The sequence below is a fragment of the Camellia sinensis genome, chromosome 8 (genome assembly GCF_055761805.1).
Source record: "Camellia sinensis isolate YWXY chromosome 8, ASM5576180v1, whole genome shotgun sequence".
In the NCBI taxonomy this organism is placed as follows: Eukaryota; Viridiplantae; Streptophyta; class Magnoliopsida; order Ericales; family Theaceae; genus Camellia; species Camellia sinensis.
In genome coordinates this window covers 53852359-53865814 of record NC_138968.1, presented here as the reverse complement: position 1 = coordinate 53865814, position 13456 = coordinate 53852359, and positions in this window count along the sequence as shown.

Genomic DNA, 13456 nt, shown 5'->3' with positions numbered 1-13456 from the left:
AAGCAGATGAGAAGTGAAGATTGAGAACCAAGAATTGCCTAAGAGTGGACATTTTCGTTATCTAGGGTCGATTATCACAACAGCGAGAGAGATTGATACAGATGTGGCCCATAGGATTAAGGCGGGATGGTGTAAGTGGAGAAGTGCGTCTGGGGTATTGTACGATAAACGAATACCCACTAGACTAAAATGTAAGTTTTATAGAACGGCTATTAGACCAGCTATGTTGTATGGGACGGAGTGTTGGGCAACCAAGAAACAATATGTAGATAAGATGAGTGTGGCTGAGATAAGGATGCTAAGGTGGATGTGTGGTAAGACTAGATAAGACAGGATTAAGAATGAGTGTATTCGAGAATGGGTAGGAGTAGCACCGATAAAAGATAAGTTGAGAGAGAATCGTTTGAGATGGTTTGGTCATGTAGACGCGCCCGCGGAGGGGGGGGCCTTATGCTACTACAGTTCGGACTCGCGATTTTGTTGTCACGGTTCTTAATCTGAACCAAAGAGTCCAAATCTGGCAAATCGTTTTGAGAAACAGATTTTTGAAAAAGTAGTGCCAAACATGGACTGCTTTGCCAGATACAGAGTCGCCACCTAAATATTTTTTAAATGGGGAAATTTAGGAAACCCTGACTCGGTGCCGAAAGCCACATGTCCGTCATCACCGGAGTTGTCTCGGCTCGGGAGCTTGGGTACGATCGGGGAAGGTCAGCTATGAGCACCCCCTTTCGCCCGGTCCGAAGACCGGCCTCTACTAACCATGATATCCGATTTTGAAAACGTTATGTGTTCTTATTCCATTTGTTAGCCTAGAATTACTATGTTATGCACGCAGCAAACAAGTATAGACTAGATTGCCTAATTTGGAAATAAGCATTGCATATTCGTTTGTTTTGAAAAGTGCTTTGGAATTTGCTACTCGCAAGTAGGCTAAAATACGGATTTCAACGAGTTTTTCCAACTCAAACAATCCAACCTTCACCCACAGGCATTCAAACAGTTTATCTCACATAAGCATTTAGCCGCATGGCAAGCATACTGTCATGTTAACATTCACACGCATGCGAGATGCTAAAGCATAAATACTTACATCGTACTCCGTGCCAAAACAGTAAACTAGTCAACAAACATGCATGTCCTAGTTCATGTTTAAAAAAAAAATGGCTAATGCATCACATGCAAAAATGCAATCTAGGCAGGCTCGGCTAACCCTAAACATGGCATGTGAAATGCGATCAACTACCACATATTCAATTTGTGAATTGAAGTACAAATGCAGTTAGCGTGATGTACTGAGCCTAATGTATGTAATACAAATGTATGGATGCACGCATGCATAGCATAAGGTATGCTAATTTTAAAGATGCCCTAATCTACCATCATAAGCAGGTAAGTAAAAGGGAAGAAAGAAGTGGGGTTGGAAGACATACACACCACCCACACACACTTATTACAGATTTGCCCTCACTCGGAGGGACCAAATAAATATTACAAATTAATTAACTACGCAAGCTAATTAAATATTACAAATTGCCTAATCAACTAAGCAAATTTAATTAAACTAAGAAAACAGTAAATCGCCTCGGGAAATGCGCCGCCATGCGTGAGCTGCCTCTGTTTTCCTTCCTTCACTCCTCTGGAGGTTACCAAAACCTCAGGACTGCTTCCTTGGGAAATGGAGATCACCACCGGCTGAATGGAATTGCCACCGGCAGTGTGGTATTGTCACCGGCACAAAACAAAGCTATCGGCTGGTGATTTAATGCCGGTCGGCAAAGAAAGTCTGCAGAACCTGCAACTCACAGCAACAGAGGGCAAGACAAAGCATGGCAGCACAATTCAAGGCATATATGCACCAACCATGTCCCTTATCATGATAATGACTCAAAGGGGCATGTGCCTCGATTCTCGGACCACCAATCACGCATTTCCATGCATGATGGCCCAAGGAATCAAGTATGCAACTTTCATGTCAAATGAAATGCAAACCAATCAAACAAACTAAGGCCCAATTCATATCATCAAGTCAAGGAACAAGGCATGCATGCAAGATGCAATGCAGCCTAAGCATGCAAGCTAAGGATGCAACATGACATGGCAACAAGCTTATGCAAGCATACAAGCAAACATGGGACCATGCAAATGGATGTAAAGATGGACTTATACAAGACTTGGGCAGCTCTAATAAGGCCCAAAACAGTAGCCAAAATGCCCAAAAATGAAGGCTAAACACACATGCACACATACACATGTTATGGTCCAAGCATCAAGCATTAAGCAAGCAACATTCAAGCACACTCGCAAAGGGATTTCATGGACAATTAGCATGCAACATGGGCTCTAAAATCATGCTAAAACATGGTGCCAAACCAAGCAATAAATCAAGCCAAGCATGCAACAAATGGCCCAAATGCTCAAAGCAAACCACTAGAGGATTGAACTACACTTAGCAAGACCAAACATGGCATGAACTCATTGACCAAAAACAGAGTTTTAGGACATTAATACAAGGCCTAAGGACCACTTAGATGGCATCCAAATGACTCAAAAGCAAAGGCATGCATAAACACCAAAACATGGAGCATTGCTACACAAGCTTATGAGGCATTAAAGATGCATCCAAGGTAAACATATAGGCATGCAAATAGGACTGAAATGACATGGTGGATGATTCCAAAACACCAAATCAATGCAAAAATGGCATGCTACACACTCACATACTTAAGGCCAACAAGCCAAAATGCAAAGAGGCTATATGATGCATGCTAAAATCAACCCAAACACTTATGGACAGACCTAAAACATGTCAAGATAAGCACAAAATCTTCACAAATGTAAGCCTAAAACATGCTAGAAACAAAGGCACACAACCTAAGACATGTTAAGGAATCACAAGGCATTACATGGCAACTATGCTAAGCATGCATGGAGTACCAAAACCAAGTTAAAATCATGTTATATTATGGAAATATAAGCATGAAAAACAGTCTATACATGCTCAACACACACTCAAACATGATGCTCTCTCAAGAGGCCAAAACATGCCCTTTTCAAGGACAACAAGGAGAGGGGGTGGCCCTCTCCTTTTAGAGACTTCAAGACACCATCTCCACCACTGAAATCCCTCAAGGTTTCAGTGGTGAAGAGGCCCAAACACCAAAGTCCCGAAACTAGCACAAAATAGCACAAAATGAGGCCTTTCAAGGCCTAAGAGGGGTCAAACACCTCCAAACCAAAAAACACTCTTGATAAACAATAAAGAGGGTCTAAAAACAGAACTTTTTTATATTATACACCAAGCTCAAAAACGAATTTAAGACAGGTAGAAATAAGGTACAAAAATGGGGAATAAAGGGGTGAGATTCTTACCCTTGAAGCCTTCTTCAACAATGATGCTCCAATGACCCTCCTTGGCTTGAATCTAACACCAAAACTTCAAAATCAGTCCTTTAGAACCTCAGTTCCAAGAGGAAGGTGAAACACTAGGTGCTTGTGTGCAATAGTATGGACTAAAACACACACAAGAGCACAAAAGAGAGGGAAAGAGAGATAGGATGTGTATCTAACCCTAACCCTAGAACTCAAACCCTAACAATGGCTGTCTAAGCTCTCAAAATATCTCAAGTGTCTAACCTCTTAAGCCAAGAGACAAGCCCCTCTCTATATAGAAGCTTTTGTCTTGTAAAGCTTACAAGACAAGCTTCCAAGAGAGAGATCCCTCCATACACGTGTATGGAGGGGAGCCAAAAGCAAGACAGCTGTCTTAAAATATCTGCAAAAGTAGATGCACAGTAGTCGGCCGGCCAAAAATGTCATCTTGGCCAAAAATAGTGCCGACCGGCACTAAATAGTGCTGACCGGCAACAAATAGTGCCGGCCGGCAATATACATTGCCGGTGGCAGCAAAAACCAGCCGGTGGCCTCTAGCCACTGCCGGTGGTGGGTGGGGATGGTCTACAAGCCCTACCCTGCCTCTCAAAGGCAAGATGTCAGTGTTTGGTGCAAAACCAGACACTAAACAGTCGGGTTCGGAGATCCTGAGGCAAGGCGCGTGAGCCGAGGCCTCCGGGAACTCCAAACGAACACAAACATGGATAATCACCGAGTGTTCAAATGGTGACGTCCAAGTCTTGAGGACGGTCAAAAATGGGGTGTCTACAGGTCATATTCAACGGAGATTAACAGAGGCAGTAGTGAAAAGATGCGATACTGTAACGGTAGATAGAAGTGTTAGGGGACGGGGTAGGCCTAAATTAACGTTGACTAGTGTTTTAAATAGAGATATGAATCTACTTAATTTGACTAATGAAATGGCCTTTGATAGGGCCGCGTGGAGAAGAAGGATTCGTGTAGCCGACCCCATTTGATGGGACTTAAGACTTGATTTGGTTTGGTTACAACAAAGATAAAAGGATAAAAGTTAACTGACACATTTTATGTGCTACATTATTGGACGAACATAAGATAAGTTACAATTACAAAATTTCATGACATAGTTTATTTATGTTTTATCGTAAGTGTAATTTTTAAAATTTATTCTATTTTTTGCCTTTATATTTACTATTTATATTACAACACATTTTGTTTTTAATATGTAAAACACACCATTAATGACGAGACTAAAATAATATAATTGTAAATATTATGAAAATAATTAAAATTTATTTAATTTTAAATCTCTTTTATCTCTATATTTTAAAATATTTTTAATCTTTATTTAATATTAATATTATTTTTTAATTGTTTATGTGATACAGTACATGTACGGATGTAATGCTAGTGTCATAATGGGGTGTTTTGGGAAGTGCATTTTTTGACCTTTTTTTTTTACTTATTTTCTTCTTTAGTGTACTTTTTTAAAAAAAAAATTAAAAAATTTTACGTTTCTAGATTCAGTTCGACAAGATGAATCATAAGTTACAATTTTTTTTAAAAATATCCAAAAAAAACTAGAAAAAGACAAAAAATTCAAAATAAGCAATCTTTTTTTGGCTTATTTTTGTCTTTAGTGATTTGTTTTTGAAATTTTTCAAAAAAAATATACTTTTTAGATTCGTCTCGACAAGACGAACTGAAAAAGTAAAAATTTTGACATAATTTTTAAAAAAATCATTTAAAGACAAAAAAAATCGAAAAAAGAGTTTTTTTCTTCTTTTTTTTTTTATAACCAAAATGGGCCAATATGTGTGACATATAGGGGAAATTCTATTTCCACACTCTTAATTACCTCAATACACATATTTTCTCAATACACACACTTATTAATTTGATTATGAATTAATTTTCTCAGTCCAAATACTAAAAATTATAGCTATATCCTTCACTTATAACCATTGTACATAGACCATTCAACTATCATTTCTACACACTTGTTGACCCTAGTATTAGATTTGTAGACCCACATGAAGACCAATTGAAGACCAAAATGTGAAGTGAAGTGAAGGCAAAGTCCTCCATTGAAGGCCTTATTGAACCTCCATTGAAAACTCTCCAAAATATTGTTCAAGGTGAGGCATATTTCCATTTTATTATTACATTTACCATTTCCAGATCTTTTTGCACTCCATTGCCATAAACCCTCAATTTTTCTTTTTAATTTTTGTTTTATTATGTTTTTCGGTTTGAGGATTTTGGCATTGGTTCTCTGAAATTATATGTTCAATTCAGAACTTAACTTCCAAATAAAAGTGATTAGTTCGAAAAACTGTTTCAAAAAAAATTTAAAAAATCACTGGTTAACTTCTGAATTTAATAAATTGTTTCGGTTCTATTCCACATATTGTCAAATTTTTCAATATTTGGTTTCCAAATATTATGTTTTGTTTCGGGACTGAAGTTCCGAATGGAATTTTTTATTTTTTATTTTTAATTTCATTTAGACCAAGTTGCATCGGCCACTAAGATTGGGTAGACCTTAGGTTCTTTTCCAACAATATTATTTTATGGGTGTGTTTATTTATTTATTTATTTGTGAACTTCAATACATAACAATAGATAAAAAAAATTTGTGCAATACCAGTATTCCCACATTAGTATTGTTAGCCCGACTAATTGTTATTGCTATATTGGTTGATGAATACAATTTGACTGTTGATTGTATATTTGTTATAGTGTTTTCACCATAAATGCAATATTGGGTTGATTAGAACAATTGGGTTGATTAGAACAATTTTGCTTATGCAGATGGATGCCAATCCCAATCAACGTCGGTCAATAACAGCTTCAAATAGAAGACTCCGTGAATTAGAGAATGTTGAATATGGACGTAGACGTGGACGTGCTTGAGTACGTGATGATGATGCACACATTACCATAGATGATGATCATATACATGATGCACCAGTTGTAGATGACATTGCTATGGATGATAACCCTATTAGTGATGATGCTGACATTGTTGATGAAGATATCCTTGCTCAGTCATTTTCGAGAGGCCTAACTAATCCATCAATCCTTAATGAAAGGGGGTCCTTGAGGTGTCATAATCACTTGTCCAAGATTCGTTCATGGCCGTGGTGGGAACAATGCAACAACGCTACATTTGTGAACAATGTGGAGATGTCAGGACTTGCACACTTGGCTTGTTGCACGTACCGCTTTGTCAACAAAATTGTAGTATCTAGTTTTGTTAAGAGATGGCAACTGGAGACAAACACCTTCCATTTGATTGTTGGAGAGACAACTATCACATTAGATGATGTCACCACTATCCTAGGGCTTCCTATTGTAGGCAAATCTATTAGCATGCTTAAGTTATCAGAAAAGCGGGCCATTACATTAGTAGTTAATACCTTGGAAATTGATGAGCAAGAGATCAAACATGAGATGTCTAGTGCTTGAGGTAATTTAGTGAGGCTTGAGTAGTTGAGGGCACACTTTCATAATGTTACAAGCAATGATTCAATGGAAAGAATTGCACATGCATGTAGAGCATACTTGCTATTTTTGTTGGGTTGTACACTTTTCAATGACAAGGCTGGTATTAGGGTCCTCATTGTTTATTTGAGTTTATTGTCAGATTTGATAACCATACCTTTATATGTGTGGGGTGTTGCTACATTGGTATACTTATATAGACAGTTTGGGTACGCTAGCAGGTTCGGTATAAAACAAATAGCCAGTTACATGACACTCCTTGAGGGATAGATTTATGAGTACTTTTGTGGATTCCAACCACATTGAATATGAATTACACTCAAGACATGCCACATGTTTACCATTGGACTTCTCAAATAGAGTCTGGTGAAGAGACATAGTTGCAGGCTTTTCGAGAGCAGCTTGATAGGTTAGGTGTACACGATGCAAGTTAAAAAGTCCTTCAAAATTGAAACTCTATTTCATACAAAATTTACAGTTGTTATTATTTGTAGGTTATTTGGGGCCCTGTATCAGAGTTACAAAGATGTCCATCCGTGTCACCCAGCTAGGTTTTACCATGGTTGCTTAAAGTGTTTTGAAGTAGTTAAACCATATCACCCTAATAAAGTTTTAAGACAGTTTGGCAGAGTGCAGACAATCCCTAATCCATCATTTGGCCCTAAGCAAGCTTCTCGAGGAGCCACAACTCTATACTACAATGTTATGTATGCATACTTGGACATCATTTGGGAGGCATAGGACAACCATGTGTTATCTGAGTAGAGGAGGAGTACACCAATACGGCAACCTTGGGATTGTGTTCCTGGTTACATGGATTTGTACCAAATATTACCCATATATATGTTCAAAACCCAGCGCGTTGTTCTCAAGTAGACCCGTATATTCATCATTATCAGTATCCTAGCCAAGATGCACAAGTATCATCTTTTTCATTTACATTACAAATTATTTATGTAAACTGTTATAGGTTTGTATAAAATGTTGTACTTGTTCTCGTAATGCAACGTATGTCACAGATATATCAGATTACTTATCTTTTCATTGAGGATGGCTATGAGGACAGTGTTCAACATCTTGATAGGCTTTACTACGCAATTGAATAGCTTTTTAAGATTAGCACATTGGTGAAGTTGCACCTAGCACATCCCCTCAAGGTCAGTCTACACCCAACCCTTCTACTACACATCGTTTCAGAACACATTGCACTCGCCGATTACATATTTAATAGTAGTTCATAATGTCACATTTGATATTTTGTAATGGTGTTGGTGGATGTACAAGGAGACGAATATTATTATTATCTTTGGATTATGTATTTTTGGGATATTGGTAGATTCAGTAATATGTATTTATCAATGGTACTTTTTAATATTATTATTACTCTTTAGATTATGTACAAGGAGACATGTATTTTGTGATGACGTGGATAGATTGAACTACTACTTAATATTATTATTTCTTTTTAGATACTTGTTGGTTAATATTATTACTCTTTAATAGTAGTTGCACTTGATTAATATTATTTTCATTACGTTTTATATTCAGACAATGTAAATAATAAGATATCCATTCCATAAATAAGACAACTATAACTCATATGATATTCCATAAAAAAAATAAAAAATAAAAAATGGCCATTGCAAAATCCAATGGCCAAATGATATCCATTTCGCAACCCCGTGCTAATATAAATCATAAAAACTAATGTCTTAAACCTCTTATGTGTCTTATAACTACTCTCTAATACATCGATTAATGTCAATTATATCAAATGTCTCTTGAGTTGCTACATTAGATCCTATGTTGTCTTTGGATTTCTGAATGCGGCTAACATATGCATTCTCCCATTCTGATCCACAAGGGTGATGGTGAACTCGCCAAAGCACAACAATGGGAGGAACTAGACAACTGGCCTCCAAAAATACCTGTACATACATCCAATGACAATTCAACCAAATTAATATAATAATAAAAAATTAAATATATTTACCATATCCATCAAATTTGCAATTACGCAATTATTAAACAATAATGTTAGGTTATTTTTGTAGGTTATACTTGCACCAAATGATTTCCATTGACATATTCAATGCAATCTCGCGACGATCAGCTGGGGTTACTGGCAGTGATCTCAAATGTAAGTAAGTGAGACACCGTTACAATGACAATTGATATAAGACTACATTATAAAATAATGCAATAAGATGCCCCATGTCAAACATAGTCATCCAACCATCAAAGCCTAGGCTATCTTCAAAATATGACATGATGTGTGTCAGCTCCTCAACCTTCTCATACGACCCGTATAGTACGATGTATTCATCTATGTGATTATTCAATTCATGATCTCAAAGGTAAGAAAGTGAGACACTGTTGTAATGACAAATGGTACAAGACTACATTATAAAATAATGCAATAAGATGCCCCATTTAAGACATAATCATCTAACAATCAAAGCCTGGGCTATCTTCAAAATATGACAGAATGTGTGTCAGCTCCTTAACCCTCGCATGCGACCCGTATAGTACGACGTATTCATCTTTGTGATTATTCAATTCATATAGTAGATCACGCCTAACTTGCACCTAGTCGTTCTCTCCAAGACCAAGTAAACTCACAATAGCTATAAAATCACAATTCCCATCACCATCTACATCTTTAATCAACTTTATAAATGGTTTTAACATAGGCAGAAAGTCACCAGCATATGCACCTAGTAAACTTGTTCTAGTACGATATGTCTTTGTCTTCACATTTCGCTTCTTCTCATGTACTTTCGAAGCTCTCTTTTTCTTTGATTGACTAGAAATAAATGTGCTTTGGCTATTATGCCATCATCAACTAACTCAAATGCACACGGGTCACGATGGCAAGATCTATCAACTTTCTTATGTTCTCAACATAGATTAGGCTTCACACCAGGCTCAATAAGGAAAGTGCTCGTTGGATTTGCAATTTCTCTTAACTTCTTCAACATATCCAATTACATGGCAATATCAGACTTGTTAAACGGCTTCAAAATCATCTCAAGTTCTAGGATACAAATCAATACCAATTTGTCAACTATCGGATTATGCACACACATATTAAGTCGCATCCAATGTACATGTATGCTACTGAGTGGAATAGAATGACCTTGTCTCATGTAATCTATAATCTTGTGAGCATAAGGTAAACAATGCGTATGCCTAAGAACACACCCACATGCTACAACATCAATTCCAACTAAATTCTATTTCTTACTCTCTGCCAATATGTACTCCAATGCACAAATAGACACATTACCCTGAAGCTCTCTAAATTCAGAAGACTTGAATTGATGTTGCACAACAGTCAAACTCTTCTCGAATGATGCTTTTACTTGAACGTGTTGTAACTCAAGTAATTTCAGTAGACAATGTATTTTTTTAAATGAAATCTCAAATGTCATTTGACTTGAACTAATTACCTCTTCAATCTAGCATAAGTACTCTCAACCTTGTTCATATGAATGTAAACAAAAAATAGTCAAGTATAATAATTAAAAATAACAATATGATTTATAAAAAAATGAAAAAACAAATATTACTAAGTGGTTGTAACATTACCAAAATGCATATACATGTTTGTATGTACCGCAACAAAATTTTCTTTATATGGATTCAACCAATTCACAATAACATACTTGACTGCCTCAGAATAGTTATTGAAATCTTTATGCAATATAGCAAGGTGATCATTGTACTCCTCCTCAGTCAATGACAATACTAAATAGTTTCATGCAATGTTAAACTTTTCTTATTTTTCTTTTGTCTCAAACATTTTCTTACATTTCGCCAATACATTCTTATTAATATGCCAATGACATAACAAATGTCATTGGCATTCAAAAAGGTGTTATCAATGGCATTCATCAAGACAAGCTCCTGGTCTGTGACAATGGCTTCAAGTAAAACACTATTGTCCATAAGATCACACAATGTTTGTAACGCCCCTGTATAGTTATCAACCTGTTCAGTTTATAAGTATGCAAAAGCGACAAAGAATGTCATTTGAGTTGATGTCACTCCAACAATTTCAAAAAGAGCAAGCTGATATCTATTCGTCCTATATGTGCAGTTCATAATCAACACATGAGGGAATGTATGAAGCAAGTCCAAGCTCATTGGATGTGCCCAAAACAAGTATGTGATAATCATTGAGCCTTCCTCGCATTGATGACGCTTAATGTACTTATGTTTCGTTAATTCACCCAATAGTTATTTCATCTGGGATCTACTAGCTTTCTGTAGAACCTTACATCAATGTCATACATTGTAAATTGTCTTCATTGTGCTCATATTAAGGGCATCCCTCTGTTTGAGTGTAATTAGTATCTCTTTTGGTCTTAGTAGGTTCTTTGACATATTTACTAACAGTGACTTCCCATTAGTTAACAATCTCTCTGGATTTGAATGTCCTTAGAGATACTCCGCGGCTTGATGATTATGCAGTCTGCGAACTACATTCAATGTCCATTCATCTTTTGTTTCCAATTTGTATGTCCTCAAATCAGATGGACATTTGCACTTCTTTGTACTAGTTTGTCTCAACAAATCTTTCGAACTATCTTTTAACTTCTTACGCAATCTATATTTGCCACTCCACTCACAAGCAAGATAAATTCTTAGTCTCTTGCGACCGCCACCTTAGTTCGACGTCTTTATAATAATAACAAAGCCATTGGTCATTCCAATATCACGTACCCAAGTAAGCAATTCATCTTTGTTGTTGAAAACCTATATATAATGTCACACAACTTTCATAAAATAAACTAAACTAACTAACTAATAGAAATTATTAACTTACGAATTTCATGTTAAAAGCTACAGGTTTAGTAGTAAAATGCCTGGTAAAATCTACCATAACATCCGATTGAACCTCAGTTTCTTCAGTGCATGCAATCTGAAAAGGGAGGAAAAAAAAACTTTTAATTTGGTACTACGGAGCCGAATACAACACTAAAATTTGGCACTTGGTTACCGAAATAAAGTAATAACTTCGGTTTGTAAATATCGAACAAAATAAAAAATAATAATCAGTATGTAACTATCAAATTGAGCTATTATTTTCGTTTTTCAAGTGTCGAAATAAAAATAATAATTCAGCAGTTAATATCCGAATTTAATGGAAAAATTCAACACTGGTTGTCCAACTGAAAATCGCCAAAAAAAGGTTCTACACGAAAAACCTAACATTTCATCACTGATTTTGCTGTCACTAGACATATTTTTGCTTGAGTTTGAACTTCCATTGGTCTGCAACTCTTTCATATCAAAATCAAGCAAAAATTGTAAAACTAATAAAAAAATGATATAAATAATAGAGTATAAACCTAGAGATTAAAGCAATATAAGAGATGTTTTGAGAAATTGCTTTGCAAGCAATAGATAGGTATGGAGTATGTAGCAAACAAGGTGACAACAATGGAAAAATTAGGGGTTACTTTCTTTTTTTTTTTATTCAAAAGGTGTACATTGAGATTTTTTATTCTTAAAAGATGCGTACATAGAATTTTTTCATATAATATTATGGGTGGTGTAGGATGTCTATTATGGTCATTTTAATTTAACATATAATTGTCATTAAATTAATGTTTCATTAAATTTATACCCTGAACTAATTAAGTATATGGAAATAAGAATATCAAATAACTTCTTGACCTAACAACATGCCCAAGGACCTTTATCTACTCCAAAGTAACACTTGCTCAGTCAGCCAAGCTGGTTTGATTTGACCCTCTTTATTTACATGTAATTCGGCCTAGTCCAGCTTAGGCTTGTTTTTAGAGTATGAAAAAAAAAAATTATTTATCAATTTTTTTTTAAATTATAAAAAAAAATAAAGAGGTGATATGATCCAAATAAGTCAATAAACTAATAAGTCAATAAAATGATTTTTTTTATGTTCCCAAAAGAGGCCTTAATTAGTTTGAATCTCCCATAATTTAAATTTGAATTAATTTTCTCTTAAAATATTAAATGTGTTTCTTACTTACTATAGATTGCTTAAATTTTTAGGATAAATTATAAATACATCACCTAAGGTTTACTAAAAATACAATTTGTTTTATAATGTTTCTAGTTTTAACCTGACCCTTTTAATTGCTTTTGGATCCAAGAACTCATGTATTTAACTGTTGTTCAGCTCATTTCCATCTTGTTGTTTGTTGGATTTGGCTATTGGGATTTTTGAATGTAGCGATCCCAATTTTTCCACTTCGCTGAATATGTCGGGGATCGAGCTGCCCGGTCAGCTCGCGAGGGTCCAGGGGGCAGCGCCCCTTAACGAGTCCAAGGGCAACGCCCTAGCGGGGATCGAGCTGCCCGATCAGCTCGCGGGGGTCCAAGGGACAACGCCCCTTGGCGGGCCTTAAGGCAGCGCCCTGGCGAGGTTGAGGGGTAGCGCCCCCGAAGCAAAAATGAAAAATGCATTAGAAGTTGCTTATCCGCTCGTGCAGTCGTTTATGCGCTAGAATGTTTGGTTCCAGAAGTTTGACCTATTTGCAAAAGTACTGGGAAAGTGTATTTGACGCTCGAGCAGGGCTTTTCACGC